Consider the following 22,001-nt stretch of genomic DNA (forward strand, 5'->3'; position numbering starts at 1 on the left):
TGAGAACAAAGTATGGACTTTGGTTGACTTGCCCGATGGTCGGCAAGCCATTGAAAATAAATGGATCTTCAAGAAGAAGACTGACGCTGATGGTAATGTTACTATCTATAAAGCTCGACTTGTTGCGAAAGGTTTTCGACAAGTTCAAGGAATTGACTACGATGAGACCTTCTCACCCGTAGCGATGCTTAAGTCTGTCCGAATCATGTTAGCAACTGCCGCATTTTATGATTATGAAATTTGGCAAATGGATGTCAAAACTACGTTCCTGAATGGATTTCTGGAAGAAGAGTTGTATATGATACAACCGGAAGGTTTTGTCGATCCAAAGGGAGCTAACAAAGTGTGCAAGCTCCAGCGATCCATTTATGGACTGGTGCAAGCCTCTCGGAGTTGGAATAAATGCTTTGATAGTGTGATCAAAGCATTTGGTTTTATACAGACTTTTGGAGAAGCCTGTATTTACAAGAAAGTGAGTGGGAGCTCGATAGCATTTCTGATATTATATGTGGATGACATATTACTGATTGGAAATGATATTGAATTTCTGGATAGCATAAAGGGATACTTGAATAAGAGTTTTTCAACGAAAGACCTCGGTGAAGCTGCATATATATTAGGCATTAAGATCTATAGAGATAGATCAAGGCGCTTAATTGGACTTTCACAAAGCACATACCTTGACAAAGTTTTGAAGAAGTTCAAAATGGATCAAGCAAAGAAAGGGTTCTTGCCTGTACTACAAGGTGTGAGATTGAGTAAGACTCAATGCCCGACCACTGCAGAAGATAGAGAGAAGATGAAAGATGTTCCCTATGCTTCAGCCATAGGCTCTATCATGTATGCAATGCTGTGTACCAGACCTGATGTGTCCCTGGCTATAAGTTTAGCAGGGAGGTACCAAAGTAATCCAGGAGTGGATCACTGGACAGCGGTCAAGAACATCCTGAAATACCTGAAAAGGACTAAGGATATGTTTCTCGTATATGGAGGTGACAAAGAGCTCATCGTAAATGGTTACGTTGATGCAAGCTTTGACACTGATCCGGACGATTCGAAATCGCAAACCGGATACGTATTTACATTGAACGGTGGAGCTGTCAGTTGGTGCAGTTCCAAGCAAAGTGTCGTGGCAGGATCTACGTGTGAAGCGGCATACATAGCTGCTTCGGAAGCAGCGAATGAAGGAGTCTGGATGAAGGAGTTCATAACCAATCTAGGTGTCATACCTAGTACGTCGGGACCAATGAAAATCTTTTGTGATAATACTGGTGCAATTGCCTTAGCAAAGGAATCCAGATTTCACAAGAGAACCAAGCACATCAGAAGACGCTTCAATTCGATCCGGGATTTAGTCCAGGTGGGAGACATAGAAATTTGCAAGATACATACGGATCTGAATGTAGCAGATCCATTGACTAAGCCTCTTCCACGAGCAAAACATGATCAGCACCAAGACTCCATGGGTGTAAGAATCATTACTATGTAATCTAGATTATTGACTCTAGTGCAAGTGGGAGACTGAAGGAAATATGCCCTAGAGGCAATAATAAAGTATTATATATTTCCTTATATCATGATAAATGTTTATTATTCATGCTAGAATTGTATTAACTGGAAACATAATACATGTGTGAATACATAGACAAACAAAGTGTCACTAGTATGCCTCTACTTGACTAGTTCGTTAATCAAAGATGGTTATGTTTCCTAGCCATAGACATGAGTTTTCATTTGATTAACGGGATCACCTCATTAGGAGAATGACGTGATTGACATGACCCATTACATTAGCTTAGCACCCGATCGTTTAGTATGTTGCTATTGCTTTCTTCATGACTTATACATGTTCCTATGACTATGAGATTATGCAACTCCCGTTTACCGGAGGAACACTTTGTGTGCTACCAAACGTCACAACGTAACTGGGTGATTATAAAGGTGCTCTACAGGTGTCTCCAAAGGTACTTGTTGGGTTGGCGTATTTCGAGATTAGGATTTGTCACTCCGATTGTCGGAGAGGTATCTCAGGGCCCACTCGGTAATGCACATCACTATAAGCCTTGCAAGCATTGTGACTAAAGAAGAGTTACGGGATGATGTATTACGGAACGAGTAAAGAGACTTGCCGGTAACGAGATTGAACTAGGTATCGAGATACCGACGATCGAATCTCGGGCAAGTAACATACTGATGACAAAGGGAACAACGTATGTTGTTATGCGGTCTGACCGATAAAGATCTTCGTAGAATATGTAGGAGCCAATATGGGCATCCAGGTCCCGCTATTGGTTATTGACCGGACAGGTGTCTCGGTCATGTCTACATAGTTCTCGAACCCAAAGGGTCCGCACGCTTAAAGTTACGATGACAGTTTTATTATGAGTTTATATGATTTGATGTACCGAAGGTTGTTCGGAGCACCGCATGTGATCACGGACATGACGAGGAGTCTCGAAATGGTCGAGATGTAAAGATTGATATATTGGACGACTATATTCGGACACCGGAAGTGTTCCGGAGAAGTTTCGGATTAAACCGGAGTGCCGGAGGGTTACCGGAACCCCCCGGGGAAGTATTGGGCCTTAGTGGGCCTTGAGGGGAGAGAGAGGGCAGCAGCCAGGAGGTGGTGCGCCCCCTCCCAGAGGAGTCATAGTTGGACTAGGAGAGGGGGGCGCAGCCCCCTTTCCCTCTCCCTCTCCCTCTCTTTCCTTCCCCCCTTCTTTTCCTAGTAGGACTAGGAAAGGGGAGTCCTACTCCTACTAGGAGGAGGACTCCCCCCCTCTCCTTGGCGCGCCCCATAGGCAGCCGGCCTCCCCCTTGCTCCTTTATATACGGGGGCAGGGGGGCACCTAAGAACACACTTGATATACGATATTTTAGCCGTGTGCGGTGCCCCCCTCCACCAGATTACACCTCGATAATACCGTCGCGAAGCTTAGGCGAAGCCCTGCGTCGGTGGAACATCATCATCGTCACCACGCCGTCGTGCTGACGAAACTCTCCCTCAACACTCGGCTGGATCGGAGTTCGAGGGACGTCATCGAGCTGAACGTGTGTAGAACTTCGGAGGTGCCGTGCGTTCGGTACTTGATCGGTCGGATCGTGAAGACGTTCGACTACATCAACCGCGTTGTGATAACGCTTCCGCTGTCGGTCTACGAGGGTACGTGGACAACACTCTCCCCTCTCGTTGCTATGCATCACCATGATCTTGCGTGTGCGTAGGAAATTTTTTGAAATTACTACGTTCCCCAACAACGTCAAGACATCAACCAGGAGGGCACGAGGTAGGGGGCGCGCCTACCCCCTGGGCGCGCCCTCCACCCTCATGGGCCCCACATTGCTCCACCGACGTACTTCTTCCTCCTATATATACCTACGTGCCCCCAAACTACCAGATACGGAGCCAAAAACCTAATTCCACCGCCGCAACCTTCTGTACCCGTGAGATCCCATCTTGGGGCCTGTTCCGGAGCTCCGCCGGAGGGGGCATCGATCATGGAGGGCTTCTACATCAACATCATAGCCTCTCCGATGAAGTGTGATTAGTTTACCTCAGACCTTCGGGTCCATAGTTATTAGCTAGATGGCTTCTTCTCTCTTTTTGGATCTCAATACAATGTTCTCCCCCTCTCTCGTGGAGATCTATTCGATGTAATCTTCTTTTGCGGTGTGTTTGTTGAGACCGATGAATTGTGGGTTTATGATCAAGTTTATCTATGAACAATATTTGAATCTTCTGAATTCTTTTATGTATGATTGGTTATCTTTGCAAGTCTCTTCGAATTATCAGTTTGGTTTGGCCTACTAGATTGATCTTTCTTGCAATGGGAGAAATGCTTAGCTTTGGGTTCAATCTTGTGGTGTCCTTTCCCAGTGACAGTAGGGGCAGCAAGGCACGTATTGTATTGTTGCCATCGAGGATAACAAGATGGGGTTTATATCATATTGCATGAGTTTATCCCTCTACATCATGTCATCTTGCTTAAAGCGTTACTCTGTTCTTATGAACTTAATACTCTAGATGCATGCTGGATAGCGGTCGATGTGTGGAGTAATAGTAGTAGATGCAGGCAGGAGTCGGTCTACCTGTCTCGGACGTGATGCCTATATACATGATCATACCTAGATATTCTCATAACTATGCTCAATTCTGTCAATTGCTCAACAGTAATTTGTTCACCCACCGTAAATACTTATGCTCTTGAGAGAAGCCACTATTGAAACCTATGGCCCCCGGGTCTATTTTCCATCATATTAATCTTCCAACACTTAGCTATTTCTGGCACCGTTTTTATTTTGCTTTCTTTACTTTGCATCTTTATCATAAAAATACCAAAAATATTATCTTATCATATCTATCAGATCTCACTCTCGTAAGTGACCGTGTAGGGATTGACAACCCCTTATCGCGTTGGTTGCGAGGATTTATTTGTTTGTGTAGGTGCGAGGGACTCGTGCGTGGCCTCCTACTGGATTGATACCTTGGTTCTCAAAAACTGAGGGAAATACTTACGCTACTTTGCTGCATCACCCTTTCCTCTTCAAGGGAAAACCAACGCAGTGCTCAAGAGGTAGCACTACTGCGCCCCCTCCCCTGTTCCTTCTCCCTGATGCGGCTCACGCCGCCGTGCCTACGCCTGCCCGCGTCGGCGTCCTCCTCATGACGAACAACGAGCCCCGCCTGGCTTTGCCCTGCGCCTCCCCTCTTGCGCTCGCTCGAGGCCCCTCCTGCCTCCGCCGCCCGACCGCATCCGCCATCAGCTGCGCGCGTGGGCAGCCGTCCCGTGCCGCCTCTGCTTGCTGGCCGGCGTTGCCGTCCTGCCTCGTCCCACCGCGCTCGCTCCTGCCGCCGCTGCGCTGCCTCACGGCCGCCGCAGCCGCCCAGTCTGCTCCCTGGCCGGCGCCGGTGGCCTCGCTCGAGCCAGCGCCCGGGTTCGCCCTTGTCGGGCGCCCACGCGCCCGTTACCGGTAGCGCCCGCACCCGGTTTGGCCTATGGGCCTATGCCAAGTGGGGCCGTCCCCTAGAACGTGTTTTTAAAGAATTATGAAATAAATAAATAATAATTAAAATATTAATTAATTAACATAATTAATCCTGATTAGATTAACCTAATCACTAGCTAACTTAATTAAACCCTGATTAGCCTGATCAATCAATGACGTGCGGACCCCACATGTCAGTTTGACCCAGTCAACACCTCTGTTGACTGTTGATGTCATGCTGATGCAGTAATGCTGATTTCGAATTAATTTAGTAACAATAATTTAGAAAATGATTTAAAACTTTAAAAATTAATAGAAAATAAACCGTAGCTCAGATGAAAATGTTTTTTAAATGGAAGTTGCTCAGAATGACGAGACGAATCCGGATATGTAGCCCATTTGTCCGCCACACATCCCTAGCATAGTGAACACGCAACTTTCCCCCTCCCGTTCATTTGTCCGAAAACGCGAAACACCGGGGATACTTTTCCGGATGTTTCCCCCCTTCGCCGGAATCACCTCCTACTGCGTTAGGGCACACCTGGCACCGTTACTTGTCATGACATGCATCGATATGCATCTGTTTGCATTGTATTCATTGTTTCTTCCCCCTTTTCTCTCCGGTAGACTACGAGACTGACGCCGCTGCTGGTACCCCGATCGACTACGGTGTTGACGACCCCTCATTCTTGCCAGAGCAACCAGGCAAGCCCCCCCCCTGATCAACCCGATATCGCCTATTCTTCTCTACTGCTTGCATTAGAGTAGTGTAGCATGTTACTTCTTTCGGTTAATCCTATTCTACTGCATAGCATGTCAATGTTACTACAGTTGTTACCCTTACCTGCAATCTAAATGCTTAGTATAGGATGCTAATATTCCATCAGTGGCCCTACATTCTTGTCCGTCTGCCATGCTATACTACTGGGCCGTGATCACTTCGGGAGGTGATCACGGGTACATATGCTATATACTTTTACATACTTATGTTATTGTTCGGAGATGGGGGCTGAAGGGGCAGGTGGTTCCATCCAGGTAGTGATGGGCCTGGGTTCCCGACAGCCCCCTGATGGTTACTTTGTGGCAGATAGACAGGACAGGTTGCGACCGCCTAGGAGACAGGTGGGCCTGGTCCCTGGTCGACGTCCGCGGTTACTTTAAAATAACACACTTAACGAGATCTTGGTATTTGATCTGAGTCTGACCACTCGCCTATACACACTAACCAACTACGCGGGAACAGTTATGGGCACTCGACATCGTGGTATCAGCCGAAGCCTTCTTGACGTCAGCGACTAAGCGGCGCGCGGCGGATTGGACCGTAAGCATGCGCTTGTATTAAGGGGGCTAGGTCTGCTTCCGGCCGCCCTTGCAACGTGCAGGTGTGCAATGGGCGATGGGCCCGGACCCCTACGCGCATAGGATTTAGACCGGCGTGCTGACCTCTCTGTTGTGCCTAGGTAGGGCTGCGACGTGTTGATCTTCCGAGGCCAGGCATGACCCAGGAAAGTGTGTCCGACCAGAGGGATCGAGCGTGTTGGGTAATGTGGTGCACCCCTGCAGGGAAGTTTATCTATTCGAATAGTCGTGATCCCTGGTAAAAGGACGACCCGGAGTTGTACCTTGACCTTATGACAACTAGAACCGGATACTTAATAAAACACACCCTTTCAAGTGCAAGACACAACCCGGTGATCACTCTCACACAGGGCGACGAGGGGAGGATCGCCGGGTAGGATTATACTATGCGATGATACTTGGTGAACTTACCATCTACTCTCTTCTACATGCTGCAAGATGGAGGTTGCCAAAAGCATAGTCTTCGACAGGACTAGCTATCCCCCTCTTATTCTGGCATTTTGTAGTTTAGTCCACCGATATTGCCCCTTTACACAAATACCCATGCATATGTAGTGTAGATCCTTGCTTGCGAGTACTTTGGATGAGTACTCACGGTTGCTTTTCTCCCTCTTTTCCCCCTTTCCATTCTTCTCAGTTGTCGCAACTAGATGCTGGAGCCCAGGAGTTAGACGCCACCTTTGACGACTCCTACTACACCGAGGGTGCCTACTACTACGTGCAGGCCGCCGACGACGACCAGGAGTAGTTTAGGAGGATCCCAGGCAGGAGGCATGCGCCTGTTTCGATCAGTTTCCTAGTTTGTGCTAGCCTTCTTATGGCAACTTGTTTAATTATGTCTATACTCAGATATTGTTGCTTCCGCTGACTCGTCTATGATCGAGCACTTGTATTCGAGTCCTCGAGGTCCCTGGCTTGTATTATGATGCTTGTATGACTTATTTTATTATAGAGTTGTGTTGTGATATCTTCCCGCGAGTCCCTGATCTTGATCGTACACGTTTGCGTGTATGATTAGTGTACGATTGAATCGGGGGCGTTACATGTACCTAGTAGTTAAGTATCATCACGTATATGTGATGATATTATATATATATATATTATTTGATGAACTAATGAACAATTAATATATATATATATATATATGAATTCCATTTTGTATCTGTTTTTGTATACTAATTTGAATCTAGCTGTTATCATCCACATATACAGAATGGAAAGCGTATACACACACATTGAAACAGAACATATAAGAACGGAAAACAGAGTACACACACTGAAACAGAGGAATAAACAGAGCAATACTATGATGGCTGTGAATACATAGCTATCCACGTTGAAACGACTCAACAAAATAAAACGCGTCCATGAGACCATGACTAGCAGCCCTTGCCTACGGTAGCTCTTGGCTCTGCCTGAACTCGTGCAGGCGTTCGTCCAAGCGGTCGACACGCTCGTGGTACATCTGAAGCGCGATCTCGAGCTCCAAGTTGGCTATTTCATCGGAGATCACCAGCTCGAGGATGCGACGGCCATGTGCCTCTACTACGCCCAAGTGGACACGTGGGCCCAGGAGGCGTTCGAGCCTACGGACCAGCGCGTTGGCACCAGCGGGCCGCGGACAAGGCGAATGGCAGCACCCATGCGAACGGCGCGGCGGGCGTCCGGTGCAAGTACGGCGCTGAGGGCCTCTGCCCACTCCTGGCGAGGAATGGGGGTACTGACGGGACATGTACCCAGCTACGACGCCGTGTCGTCAGCAGGCAAGCGCCGATGGATCCGCTCTTGCTCTGCGGCGCTCCAATGGTCTCGTCGTGCGGTGAGCCGCAACTTATTGGCGCGGACGCGCCTAGGTTTCTCTGCGGCGCACCATTGATCATGTTGTGCGGCGAGCTACAGCCTGTCGGCACTGACATGCATATCTTGATCCGCGGTGCTCAAGCGCCATGCGCCAAAGGTCTGCTCAACCCTAGCGATGACGCGCATCACGGCATCGTCCATCGCGTTGCCGGGGAGCGCCTCAGCCTCGACGGGCCGTGGTGCCTGCTCGTTTTCCTCATCGACGAGGTTGATGGCAGAGGCGGCGCTTTGGTGGGTTGGCATGCTTGGAAAAGGTGGATGTGCTACAGGCTGCGGTTGTCGCCTCCGTGCATCACGCGCCGCCTAGGTTTATGCGCAATATCACTGGGTGGCGGGAAACAGCTCAGGAAATGGCGGGAAACGGTGGCGTGTTCATAAAATGCCATCAATTAATGGAAACTTAGCATAGAAGGAACATTGAGCTAGCACAAGAAGTAGATGATGATCAGATGAACATGGACCACACTAGGGAACCCGTCGGTGATGAATTCATCAATCGCAAATGGTTGAATACTAGCAAGCATTTGCCTAGAACACACACGGCTTATTCCATCACAAACAGGTCGGATGGATCAATTGTAAGCCACATATCATACATTGTCAAAAAGTAATGCGGTAGACCTTCTTTAACATGTGTTAAAATATAAAAAACAAAAAAACAAGGACCTCGAGGTTAAATTAACTCATGGGATGGGTTGTATCAGTCATTTAATTTGACAAATACGACCCATCCTATCAGTTAATTTAACATCAACAGAACTTCCCATCCAGTCACCCATCTGATGGCTGCTCCAGCCTGAGCACACTTAACTTGAGAGTTCTCTTACATGAGATACTGGTGGAACAGCTAGTCCTTGCTGATATAGGATGCCTCTTCGCATCCTTATGGCGTATCCGGATGACCACCCATCCACCAATGGCCAATAGATATTGTGTAGACAGAGCATATCACATACGTCTTATTAGAAGCAATCGTCTGTGTTATTATTGGTCTTCGCACACATTTCCGATTATAGACCTATTTGCCGCATATCACACACATCTTGTTAAGTTGAACCGTTTCTGTTCCCATGTCTCAACGCAAACAGTTCATCCGAGTGAACCATATGTTGTACATCGCACACACCTTGATCTGGCTGACCGTTTCTTTTGTGTTGCCTAATCACAAACAGTTCGTTCAAGTGGACCATATGCTGTACATCACACACACCTTCATCTATTTGCCCGCTTCTTTTATTCCTCCTCATCGCAAACGGTTGATTGAATTGAACCATATGCCCTGCATCGCACACGCAACTAAAATCTGAACCGTGTTTGATGCATCCTCCATCGCAAACGTGTTGCACCTTTTTTGACGGGTTTTTCACACCACCGTTTGCGATTATGGCATCGCACACAGTTTCGTCGAAGGGTCTCTGATCGTAGTGTCGCGTTAGCAGCATCCTGCAGTAGTGAATGGTAAACAACATGTTATGGATTCTATTTATGGTAACTGGCAGGAAAGTTTTCAATTGTTGTATTCATTCAAAGGTGAAGTGGAGAGGACCAGCCCAGGTAGTATTGTAGACATTGACCACCACACCATGGATTACACATTCAGGGGAGTGACAAAGACCAAGGAATGCTTTAGGAGGGTTTTTGTCTGCTTTGAGGCTTGTCGCCGGGTTCTTTTGGCAGGCTGCAGGCCTTATTTGGCTATTGATGCTACTTTTCTCACAGGGAGGTTTAAAGGACAGTTAGTAGTAGCTTGTGCAGTTGATGCACACAGTTTTGTATTTCCAGTTGCGTACGGTGTGCTGGAGACAGAGTCTAAGGAGAGCTGGACTTGGTTTTTGCATAATCTGCGCCAGGCTATTGCACATCCCAATGGGTTGGTAATTCATACAGATGCCTGCAAAGGTTTAGAAGTGGGTGTGGACAATGTGTTCCCTGGAGTAGAGCATAGGGAATGCGTGTGTCACTTTGCTGCAAATTTTGTGAAGAAATTCAAAGGAAAGGTGTATACTGACAATTTATGGCCAGCATCTTTGACTTGCAGTGTGAAGAAGCACAACTACCAGTTTAGGCAGTTATACACGAATCCCAAAGTGAAGGAATACTTGGAAACACACCACTCCAAGTTATGGGACAGAAGCCAATTCAATGAACTGAGCAAAGTTGACTATGTGCACAATAATCTAGTAGAGTCTTTCAACTCAACGATCCGGAAACTAAAGGGTCATTATGTGGTGGATTTGCTTGACAGGATAAGGATAAGATACATGCAGAAATTTCATTATCGTGCAGGAATAGCCGAGGCAAAATACATGGGCCACATTATCATCCCTGTCATGATGAATGAACTGAAGCAGAAAACAACAGGCTTGGAAATGAACATGACTCTTTGCTGGGGTACCACAGTAGAGATAACATATTTGGATAAAGAGAATAGGGAATGGGGATATCCAGTGGATTTAGAAGCTAGAACTTGCAGTTGTAGGCAGTGGCAGATAACTGGGTTGCCATGCATTCATGCCTTGTTTTTCATCACTTCTCTCCCAGGTCCAACAGGGAACATACAGCAGTATGCGCATGATTACTACTCTGTTGCAAGGTTCAAAGCCACATATGTGTATGCCTTTCCTGCTATGGAGGGAAAACGACAATGGGACATGGTGGACCCTGGATTCAAGCTTTGCGCTCCAGTTCTGAAGAGAGCAGCAGGTAGACCAAGGAAGAGTCGAATCAGACCTCGCAGCGAAGGAGCTGGACTTGGAGCGAGGAAGCGTAAGTGCACAAGGTGTGGTGGGTCTGGTCATTTCGGTAAGTATTGTGATAACACAGTAGATCCAGCGTTCGGAGAGTGTTTAGACGAAGGCTTCGATGAAAATGTTGGTCAGCACCCGGTTGCCTCAACAGATGATGAAAATGATGGTCAACAGCCAGTTGCATCAGATGAGGATTTTGACAAGGTTCCAAATGATGATGGTCAACAGCTGCATGATTTTAACGATGATCCAAACTATCCTCCAAATGATGATTCAAGTGAGGCTCCAAATGGTGATCCAAGTGAGGTTCCAAATGGTGATTCAAATGAGGCTCCAAATGGTGATCCAAGTGAGGCTCCAAATGGTGACCAACCTTTTGTTGTTGTGAGTTCTGCTAGGTATGTAAATCTTGTAAATACTACTGTACATTTATCACTTGACATGATCTCATTACCCTTTATGTTTTGTACAGCTCTGCGGTAGGTTTGAAGAAGACGCGCAAGGTACCGACAACCAAGAGGAGAAGAGAAGAAGCAATGAGCACAAGGTGCACGAGGAGCAAAGTGATGGCAAGAAGCTCAAGGAACAAACAGAAGCCCCAACACTATTTATGAATAATTATGAAACATTATGAATAATGTTGTATTTCTGTTGAACGATGTTGGACCTATGTTAGAACTATGTTTGAATGATGTTGGACCTATGTTTGAACTTGAAATTTGACATGCTATATGGATGTTGTAATTCTTTCGAAACTTTGGTAGGGTAAGCTCACATTCATGAAAAATGTGCTAAAAAGAGCTCCAAAGGTAGGGTAAACGGCCTCATTTCTAAGAAAGACATTTTTGACCTTGTCTAAATCAGCCAAATAACTTTCCTACACATATATTCTATATACACAGACTATGTGCGCTTGTTTTTTCCTTTTTTGATTTTGTTTTTGAATTTTGTTTTGCGCATTTGAATACTGGTCAAACCTAACTTTGACCAAGATTTAAACAAGTCTAAAGCATCAAATGAAAAACTAAGCCTGGATCCTTCTTAGTCGCTCCAAAATGAAGCTGTGGTGAGGTTTTTGAAATTTTCATGAAAAATGTGCTTAAAAAGAGGGGTCCAAAGGTAGGGTAAACGGCCTCATTTCTAAACAAGGTTTTTTTAACCTTGTCTAAATCAGCCAAATAACTTTCCTACACATATATTCTATATATACAGACTATGTGCACAAGGTTTTTCCATTTTTGATTTTTTAATTTGTTTTGCTCATTTGAATTCTAGTCAAACATAACTTTGACCTAGATTTAAACAAGTCTAAAACATCAAAATGAAAAACTAAGCCTGGATCCTTCTTAGTCACCCCAAAATGAAGCTGTGGTGAGGTTTTTGAAATTTTCATGTTCATTTCCCCAAAACACCTCTCTTCACTTCATACAAGAGAGTTTGAGATACTTGAGATATCACATAAGACACATGAACTTTTCGTTTAAATGTATGTAGACCTTGTTTATCAACTTAAATCATTAGTATATGACATAAGAAGACTATGTGCGCAGGTTTTTCATTTTTTTTGATTTTTATTTAATTTATTATGCTCATTTGAAATCTGGTCAAACCTATCTTTGACTGCTCCAAACCCCTCCCAAACCTCGCTAACCCTAGCGCTGAACAAGGACCGCCCATCTAACCCTAGCGGCGATCAAGGACCGTCGATCTAACCCTTCTAGAAGGAATCTGCGGGGAGAAGGGGGCGATCCGCGAGATGCACTCTGATTGGCTGGGCGTTTTTTCCGAGCACGTACCAGGCGCGCTGGATGGACCATTGGGCCATCTCGCTGTCCGGGCCTGAGAGCGCTGTTAATGCCATTGTTTCAGATTACGGCAGTGATTCAGTTACGCAGCGATTCAGATGCATGCGCCCAGTCAAAGAGCATCCCTATCGTTTCGTTGCAGTGATTCAGATGCACGCACGTGCCCCATCGTTTCCGTGCAAAAACTTAAGGGTCCAAAACTTAACGGATACACACACGTGTCCGGATTCATACATGCACCATTCTCATCCCTTCTTTCTTCCTCTCCCACACACACGCCTATTTATATGCCTCTCTTCCTCTCCCACTCACCACCCAAGCCAGATCCATTATCTCCAACTTCAAACACCCAAGCGACTGAGCCCTCCAAGCGACCAAGTGAAGATGCAGTACAACATGCCGACCTTCCTTCGTCCGCTTGTCGTGCCGGAGCTGCGCTACCCACCGGGCATGCTCGTGGAGAGGGAGCTCCGTGTGTGGGTGACTTCAAGGTGGAGGGGGTCCGTCGATCTCACCCACACCTTCCTCAGAGCCGGCTATGTCCACCTCCCATGGGGCTCGCCTAGGATGTACACCCTCAACGAGGTTCATGACCGTGTCGGCATCCTCCTACTGCTCACGGTCACCTTCGCCAACCAGTTTGACGCGCGCGAGCTCCTCGACCAAGTGTTTTGGTGCGGCTGCGAGTCCATCTTCTTCACGGTGTACAACATCTTCACCAACTACGAGTGCATCTTCCCCACTAAAAACCAGATGCACTCCCTTCCCTACAACGAGGAGGAGGAGTGAAGTTGAAGACGGTGTTGAAGGGGCGCGCGGCGAAGGTGGAAGAAAGGTCGAGATGAATATGTTCAAGAAGGGGTGCGAGCCCAGAGTGAAGTTGTTCATCAAGCTCGTCATGTTTTAGTTTTATCGTTTTTATTTTGTTGCTTTTCTATGTCGTGCATGCCGTGTCGTGTTGTGTCCCTGGACTTATCTATCTATGTAGGGTACCCATCTATGTAAGGGTACGGTGGGTTGCATCTTATCTATCTAAGTTATTATGTGTGTTCAAAAATGTTCGTGCCCAAAGATATCATTTCTTCCCTAAACCAAGTTATGAACTAACATGCACATTTAGTCCCTCTAACCAGAATCATGTGGCAGTGCAAACATATGTTTCCAACCCTCCAAAAGTTCAGTGCAAAACAAAGGAAACCCACTCTCACGCGTGTGCAAACTTTCGGCACAAACATGTGTTTAGTCCCAGCCGCACCAATTTTTTGTGCATTTCCACCCTTCATTTTTTTTAGACAAATTATTTTTTTCTCAATGTAATGCCCTTCAAAAATCTTAATTAATTTTGGCACCAGGTGTAAACCTCTACCAGAGCTGAGGCACATTTACCATGACATTTTGGTCTTTGATTTAAATCACGGTGTATTTGAACTGGAGTAATTAAATTGATATTTAACATTTAACAGCTCCAAAAAAATTCTAAACTTAATTGTTTGGCTCTGGAATAATTCAATTAGCTTCCACAAAAAGTTTCAAGATTAAATAAAATATTTTACGTACCGCCTAAATTAAATCAGAACAAAAAACAGAAAAACACGCAAGAGATATCATTTGCCCACCCCCGAATGGGCCTAATTGGATGCAGTTGGCCCATTAGTATAGCCGGCACTTGGCTCTCCACTCTGAATTTGGCCCACAGAGGAACCTTTTTTTTGACAGAAAGGCAGAGCAGAGAGCTGAAGTTCATTGTGAAGGAAATATGCCCTAGAGGCAATAATAAAGTTGTTATTTATATTTCCTCATATCATGATAAATGTTTATTATTCATGCCAGAATTTTATTAACCGTAAACTTAGTACATGTGTGAATACATAGATAAACAGAGTGTCACTAGTATGCCTCTACTTGACTAGCTCGTTAAGCAAAGATGGTTAAGTTTCCTAGCCATGGACAAAGAGTTGTCATTTGATAAACGGGATCACATCATTAGAGAATGATGTGATTGACTTGACCCATCCGTTAGCTTAGCACGATGATCGTTTAGTTTGTTGCTATTGCTTTCTTCATAACTTATACATGTTCCTATGACTATGAGATTGCAACTCCCGAATACCGGAGGAACACTTAGTGTGCTATCAAATGTCACAACATAACTGGGTGATTATAAAGATGCTCTACAAGTGTCTCCGATGGTGTTTGTTAAGTTTAGCACCTTTATAATCACCCAGTTACGTTGTGACGTTTGGTAGCACACAAAGTGTTCCTCCGGTAAACGGGAGTTGCATAATCTCATAGTCATAGGAACATGTATAAGTCATGAAGAAAGCAATAGCAACATACTAAACGATCGAGTGCTAAGCTAACGGAATGGGTCAAGTCAATCACATCATTCTCCTAATGATGTGATCCTGTTAATCAAATGACAACTCATGTCTATGGCTAGGAAACATAACCATCTTTGATCAACGAGCTAGTCATGTAGAGGCATACTAGTGACACTCTGTTTGTCTATGTATTCACACATGTATTATGTTTCCGGTTAAAACAATTGTAGCATGAATAATAAACATTTATCATGATATAAGGAAATAAATAATAACTTTATTATTGCCTCTAGGGCATATTTCCTTCAGTCTCCCACTTGCACTAGAGTCAATAATCTAGATTACACAGTAATGATTCTTACACCCATGGAGTCTTGGTGCTGATCATGTTTTGCTCGTGGAAGAGGCTTAGTCAACGGGTCTGCAACATTCAGATCCGTATGTATCTTGCAAATTTCTATGTCTCCCACCTGGACTAAATCCCTGATGGAATTGAAGCGTCTTTTGATGTGCTTGGTTCTCTTGTGAAATCTGGATTCCTTTGCTAAGGCAATTGCACCAGTATTGTCACAAAAGATTTTCATTGGTCCCGATGCACTAGGTATGACACCTAGATCGGATATGAACTCCTTCATCCAAACTCCTTCATTTGCTGCTTCCGAAGCAGCTATGTACTTCGCTTCACACGTAGATCCCTCCACAACACTTTGCTTAGAACTGCACCAACTGACAGCTCCACCGTTCAACGTAAACACATATCCGGTTTGCGATTTAGAATCGTCCGGATCAGTGTCAAAGCTTGCATCAACGTAACCATTTACGATGAGCTCTTTGTCACCTCCATAAACGAGAAACATATCCTTAGTCCTTTTCAGGTATTTCAGGATGTTCTTGACCGCTGTCCAGTGATCCACTCTTGGATTACTTTGGTACCTCCCTGCTAAACTTATAGCAAGGCACACATCAGGTCTGGTACACAGCATTGCATACATGATAGAGCCTATGGCTGAAGCATAGGGAACATCTTTCATCTTCTCTCTATCTTCTGCAGTGGTCGGGCATTGAGTCTTACTCAATCTCACACCTTGTAGTACAGGCAAGAACAATTTCTTTGCTTGATCCATTTTGAACTTCTTCAAAACTTTGTCAAGGTATGTGCTTTGTGAAAGTCCAATTAAGTGTCTTGATCTATCTCTATAGATCTTGATGCCCAATATATACGCAGCTTCACCGAGGTCTTTCATTGAAAAACTCTTATTCAAGTATCCCTTTATGCTATCCAGAAATTCTATATCATTTCCAATTAGCAATATGTCATCCACATATAATATCAGAAATGCTACTGAGCTCCCACTCACTTTCTTGTAAATACAGGCTTCTCCAAAAGTCTGTATAAAACCAAATGCTTTGATCACACTATCAAAGCGTTTATTCCAACTCCGTGAGGCTTGCACCAGTCCATAAATGGATCGCTGGAGCTTGCACACTTTGTTAGCTCCCTTTGGATCGACATAACCTTCCGGTTGCATCATATACAACTCTTCTTCCAGAAATCCATTCAAGAATGCAGTTTTGACATCCATTTGCCAAATTTCATAATCATAAAATGCGGCAATTGCTAACATGATTCGGACAGACTTGAGCATCGCTACGGGTGAGAAGGTCTCATCGTAGTCAACTCCTTGAACTTGTCGAAAACCTTTCGCAACAAGTCGAGCTTTATAGACAGTAACATTACCGTCAGCGTCAGTCTTCTTCTTGAAGATCCATTTATTTTCAATAGCTTGCCGATCATCGGGCAAGTCAACCAAAGTCCATACTTTGTTCTCATACATGGATCCCATCTCGGATTTCATGGCCTCAAGCCATTTTGCGGAATCTGGGCTCACCATCGCTTCTTCATAGTTCGTAGGTTCGTCATGGTCTAGTAACATAACCTACAGAACGGGATTACCATACCACTCTGGTGCGGATCTTAATCTGGTTGACCTACGAGGTTCAGTAATAACTTGATCTGAAGTTTCATGATCATTATCATTAACTTCCTCACTAATTGGTGTAGGTGTCACAGAAACTGGTTTCTGTGATGATCTACTTTCCAATAAGGGAGCAGGTACAGTTACCTCATCAAGTTCTACTTTCCTCCCACTCACTTCTTTCGAGAGAAACTCCTTCTGTAGAAAGGATCCATTCTTAGCAACGAATGTCTTGCCTTCGGATCTGTGATAGAAGGTGTACCCAACAGTCTCCTTTGGGTATCCTATGAATACACATTTCTCCGATTTAGGTTCGAGCTTATCAGGCTGAAGTTTCTTCACATAAGCATCGCAACCCCAAACTTTAAGAAACGACAACTTTGGTTTCTTGCCAAACCATAGTTCATAAGGCGTCGTCTCAACGAATTTCGATGGTGCCCTATTTAGAGTGAATGCAGCCGTCTCTAAAGCATAACCCCAAAACGATAGCGGTAAATCAGTAAGAGGCATCATAGATCGCACCATATCTAGTAAAGTACGATTACGATGTTCGGACACACCATTACGCTGTGGTGTTCCGGGTGGCGTGAGTTGCGAAACTATTCCGCATTGTTTCAAATGTAGGCCAAACTCGTAACTCAAATATTCTCCTCCATGATCTGATCGTAGAAACTTTATTTTCTTGTTACGATGATTTTCAACTTCGCTCTGAAATTCTTTGAACTTTTCAAATGTTTCAGACTTATGTTTCAGACTTATGTTTCATCTGTGAAGGTGAGAAAATAACGATATCCGCTACGACCCTCAATATTCATCGGACCACATACATCTGTATGTATGATTTCCAACAAATCAGTTGCTCTCCCCATAGTTCCGGAGAACGGTGTTTTAGTCATCTTGCCCATGAGACACGGTTCGCAAGTACCAAGTGATTCATAATCAAGTGATTCCAAAAGTCCATCATTATGGAGTTTCTTCATGCGCTTTACACCGATATGACCTAAACGGCAGTGCCACAAATAAGTTGCACTATCATTATCAACTCTGCATCTTTTGGCTTCGACATTATGAATATGTGTGTCACTACTACCGAGTTTCATTAAAAATAGACCATTCTTCAAGGGTGCATGACCATAAAAGATATTACTCATATAAATAGAACAACCATTATTCTCGGATTTAAATGAATAACCGTCTCGCATCAAATAAGATCCAGATATAATGTTCATGCTCAACGCAGGCACCAAATAACAATTATTTAGGTCTAATACTAATCCCGAAGGTAGATGTAGAGGTAGCGTGCCGACGGCGATCACATCGACTTTGGAGCCGTTTCCCACGCGCATTGTCACCTCGTCCTTGGCCAGTGTTCACTTAATCCATAGTCCCTGTTTTGAGTTGCAAATATTAGCAACAGAACCAGTATCAAATACCCAGGTGCTACTGCGAGCTCTGGTAAGGTACACATCAATAACAAGTATATCACATATACCTTTGTTCACCTTGCCATCCTTCTTATCCGCCAAATACTTGGGGCAGTTCCGCTTCCAGTGACCAGTCTGCTTGCAATAGAAGCACTCAGTATCAGGCTTAGGTCCAGATTTGGGTTTCTTCTCCTGAACAGCAACTTGCTTGCTGTTCTTCTTGAAGTTCCCCTTCTTCTTCCCTTTGCCCTTTTTCTTGAAACTAGTGGTCTTATTGACCATCAACACTTGATGCTCCTTTTTGATTTCTACCTCCGCTGCCTTTAGCATTGCAAAGAGCTCGGGAATTGTCTTATTCATCCCTTGCATGTTATAGTTCATCACGAAGCTCTTGTAGCTTGGTGGCAGTGATTGAAGAATTCTGTCAATGACGCTATCATCTGGAAGATTAACTCCCAGTTGAATCAAGTGATTATTATACCCAGACATTTTGAGTATATGCTCACTGACAGAACTATTCTCTTCCATCTTGCAGCTGTAGAACTTATTGGAGACTTCATATCTCTCAATCCGGGCATTTGCTTGAAATATTAACTTCAACTCCTGGAACATCTCATATGCTCCATGACGTTCAAAATGTCGTTGAAGACCCGGTTCTAAGCCGTAAAGCATGGCACACTGAACTATCGAGTAGTCATCAGCTTTGCTCTGCCAGACGTTCATAACTTCTGGTGTTGCTCTTGCAGCAGGCCTGGCACCTAGCGGTGCTTCCAGGACGTAATTCTTCTGTGCAGCAATGAGGATAATCCTCAAGTTACGGACCCAGTCCGTGTAATTTCTACCATCATCTTTCAACTATGCTTTCTCAAGGAACGCATTAAAATTCAACGGAACAACAGCACGGGCCATCTATCTACAATTAACATAGACAAGCAAGATACTATCAGGTACTAAGTTCATGATAAATTTAAGTTCTATTAATCATATTACTTAAGAACTCCCACTTAGATAGACATCCCTCTAATCATCTAAGTGATTACGTGATCCAAATCAACTAAACCATAACCGATCATCACGTGAAATGGAGTAGTTTTCAATGGTGAACATCACTATGTTGATCATATCTACTATATGATTCACGCTCGACCTTTCGGTCTCAGTGTTCCGAGGCCATATCTGCATATGCTAGGCTCGTCAAGTTTAACCTGAGTATTCTGCGTGTGCAAAACTGGCTTGCACCCGTTGTAGATGGACATAGAGCTTATCACACCCGATCATCACGTGGTGTCTAGGCACGACGAACTTTGGCAACGGTGCATACTCAGGGAGAACACTTTTATCTTGAAATTTTAGTGAGAGATCATCTTATAATGCTACCGTCAATCAAAGCAAGATAAGATGCATAAAAGATAAACATCACATGCAATCAATATAAGTGATATGATATGGCCATCATCATCTTGTGCTTGTGATCTCCATCTCCGAAGCACCGTCATGATCACCATCGTCACCGGCGCGACACCTTGATCTCCATCGTAGCATCGTTGTCGTCTCGCCAACTATTGCTTTTACGACTATCGCTACCGCTTAGTGATAAAGTAAAACAATTACATGGCGATTGCATTGCATACAATAAAGTGACAACCATATGGCTCCTGCCAGTTGCCGATAACTCGGTTACAAAACATGATCATCTCATACAATAAAATATAGCATCATGTCTTGACCATATCACATCACAACATGCCCTGCAAAAACAAGTTAGACGTCCTCTACTTTGTTGTTGCAAGTTTTACGTGGCTGCTACGGGCTTAGCAAGAACCGTTCTTACCTACGCATCAAAACCACAACGATAGTTTGTCAAGTTGGTGTTGTTTTAACCTTCGCAAGGACCGGGCGTAGCCACACTCGGTTCAACTAAAGTGAGAGATACAGACACCCGCCAGTCACCTTTAAGCAACGAGTGCTCGCAACGGTGAAACCAGTCTCGCGTAAGCGTACGCGTAATGTCGGTCCGGGCCGCTTCATCTCACAATACCGCTGAACCAAAATATGACATGCTGGTAAGCAGTATGACTTATATCGCCCACAACTCACTTGTGTTCTACTTGTGCATATAACATCAACGCATAAAACCAGGCTCGGATGCCACTGTTGGGGAACGTAGTAATTTCAAAAAAAATCTACGCACACGCAAGATCATGGTGATGCATAGCAACGAGAGGGGAGAGTGTTGTCCACGTACCCTCATAGACCGAAAGCGGAAGCGTTAACACAACGCGGTTGATGTAGTCGTACGTCTTCACGATCCGACTGATCAAGTACCGAACGCACGGCACCTCCGAGTTCAGCACACGTTCAGCTCGATGACGTCCCTCGAACTCCGATCCAGCCAAGTGTTGAGGGAGAGTTTCGTCAGCATGACGGCGTGGTGACAATGTTGATGTTCTACCGACGCAGGGCTTCGCCTAAGCACCGCTACGATATTATCGAGGTGTAATATGGTGGAGGGGGCACCGCACATGGCTAAGAGATCAATAATCAATCGTGTGTCTAGAGGTGCCCCCCTGCCCCCGTATATAAAGGAGCAAGGGGGGGTTCGGCCGGCCAAGGGGAGAGGCACGCCAGGAGGAGTCCTACTCCTACCGGGAGTAGGACTCCCCCCTTTTCCATGTTGGACTAGGAGAGAGAGGGGGAAGAGGTGGAGGGGAGAAAGGAAAGGGGGGCGCCGCCCCCCTCTCCTTGTCCTATTCGGATTGGGGGGAGGGGCGTGCGGCCCTGCCCTTGCCTCCTCTCCTCTCTTCCACCTAGGCCCACTAAGGCCCATTAAGTTACCGGGGGGTTCCGGTAACCTCCCGGTACTCCGGAAAAATCCCGATTTCACCCGGAACACTTCCGATGTCCAAACATAGGCTTCCAATATATCAATCTTTATGTCTCGACCATTTCGAGACTCCTCGTCATGTCCGTGATCACATCCGGGACTCCGAACAACCTTCGGTACATCAAAACATATAAACTCATAATATAACTGTCATCGTAACGTTAAGCGTGCGGACCCTACGGGTTCGAGAACTATGTAGACATGACCGAGACACCTCTCCGGTCAATAACCAATAGCGGAACCTGGATGCTCATATTGGTTCCCACATATTCTATGAAGATCTTTATCGGTCAGACCGCATAACAACATACGTTGTTCCCTTTGTCATCGGTATGTTACTTGCCCGAGATTCGATCGTCGGTATCTCGATACCTAGTTCAATCTCGTTACCGGCAAGTCTCTTTACTCGTTCCGGAATACATCATCCCGCAACTAACTCATTAGTCACAATGCTTGCAATGCTTATAGTGATGTGTATTACTAAGTGGGCCCAGAGATACCTCTCCGACAATCGGAGTGACAAATCCTAATCTCGAAATACGCCAACCCAACAAGTACCTTTGGAGACACCTGTAGAGCACCTTTATAATCACCCAGTTACGTTGTGACGTTTGGTAGCACACAAAGTGTTCCTCC

This window comes from Aegilops tauschii, chromosome 6 (assembly GCF_002575655.3).
Source record: "Aegilops tauschii subsp. strangulata cultivar AL8/78 chromosome 6, Aet v6.0, whole genome shotgun sequence".
Lineage (NCBI taxonomy): Eukaryota > Viridiplantae > Streptophyta > Magnoliopsida > Poales > Poaceae > Aegilops > Aegilops tauschii.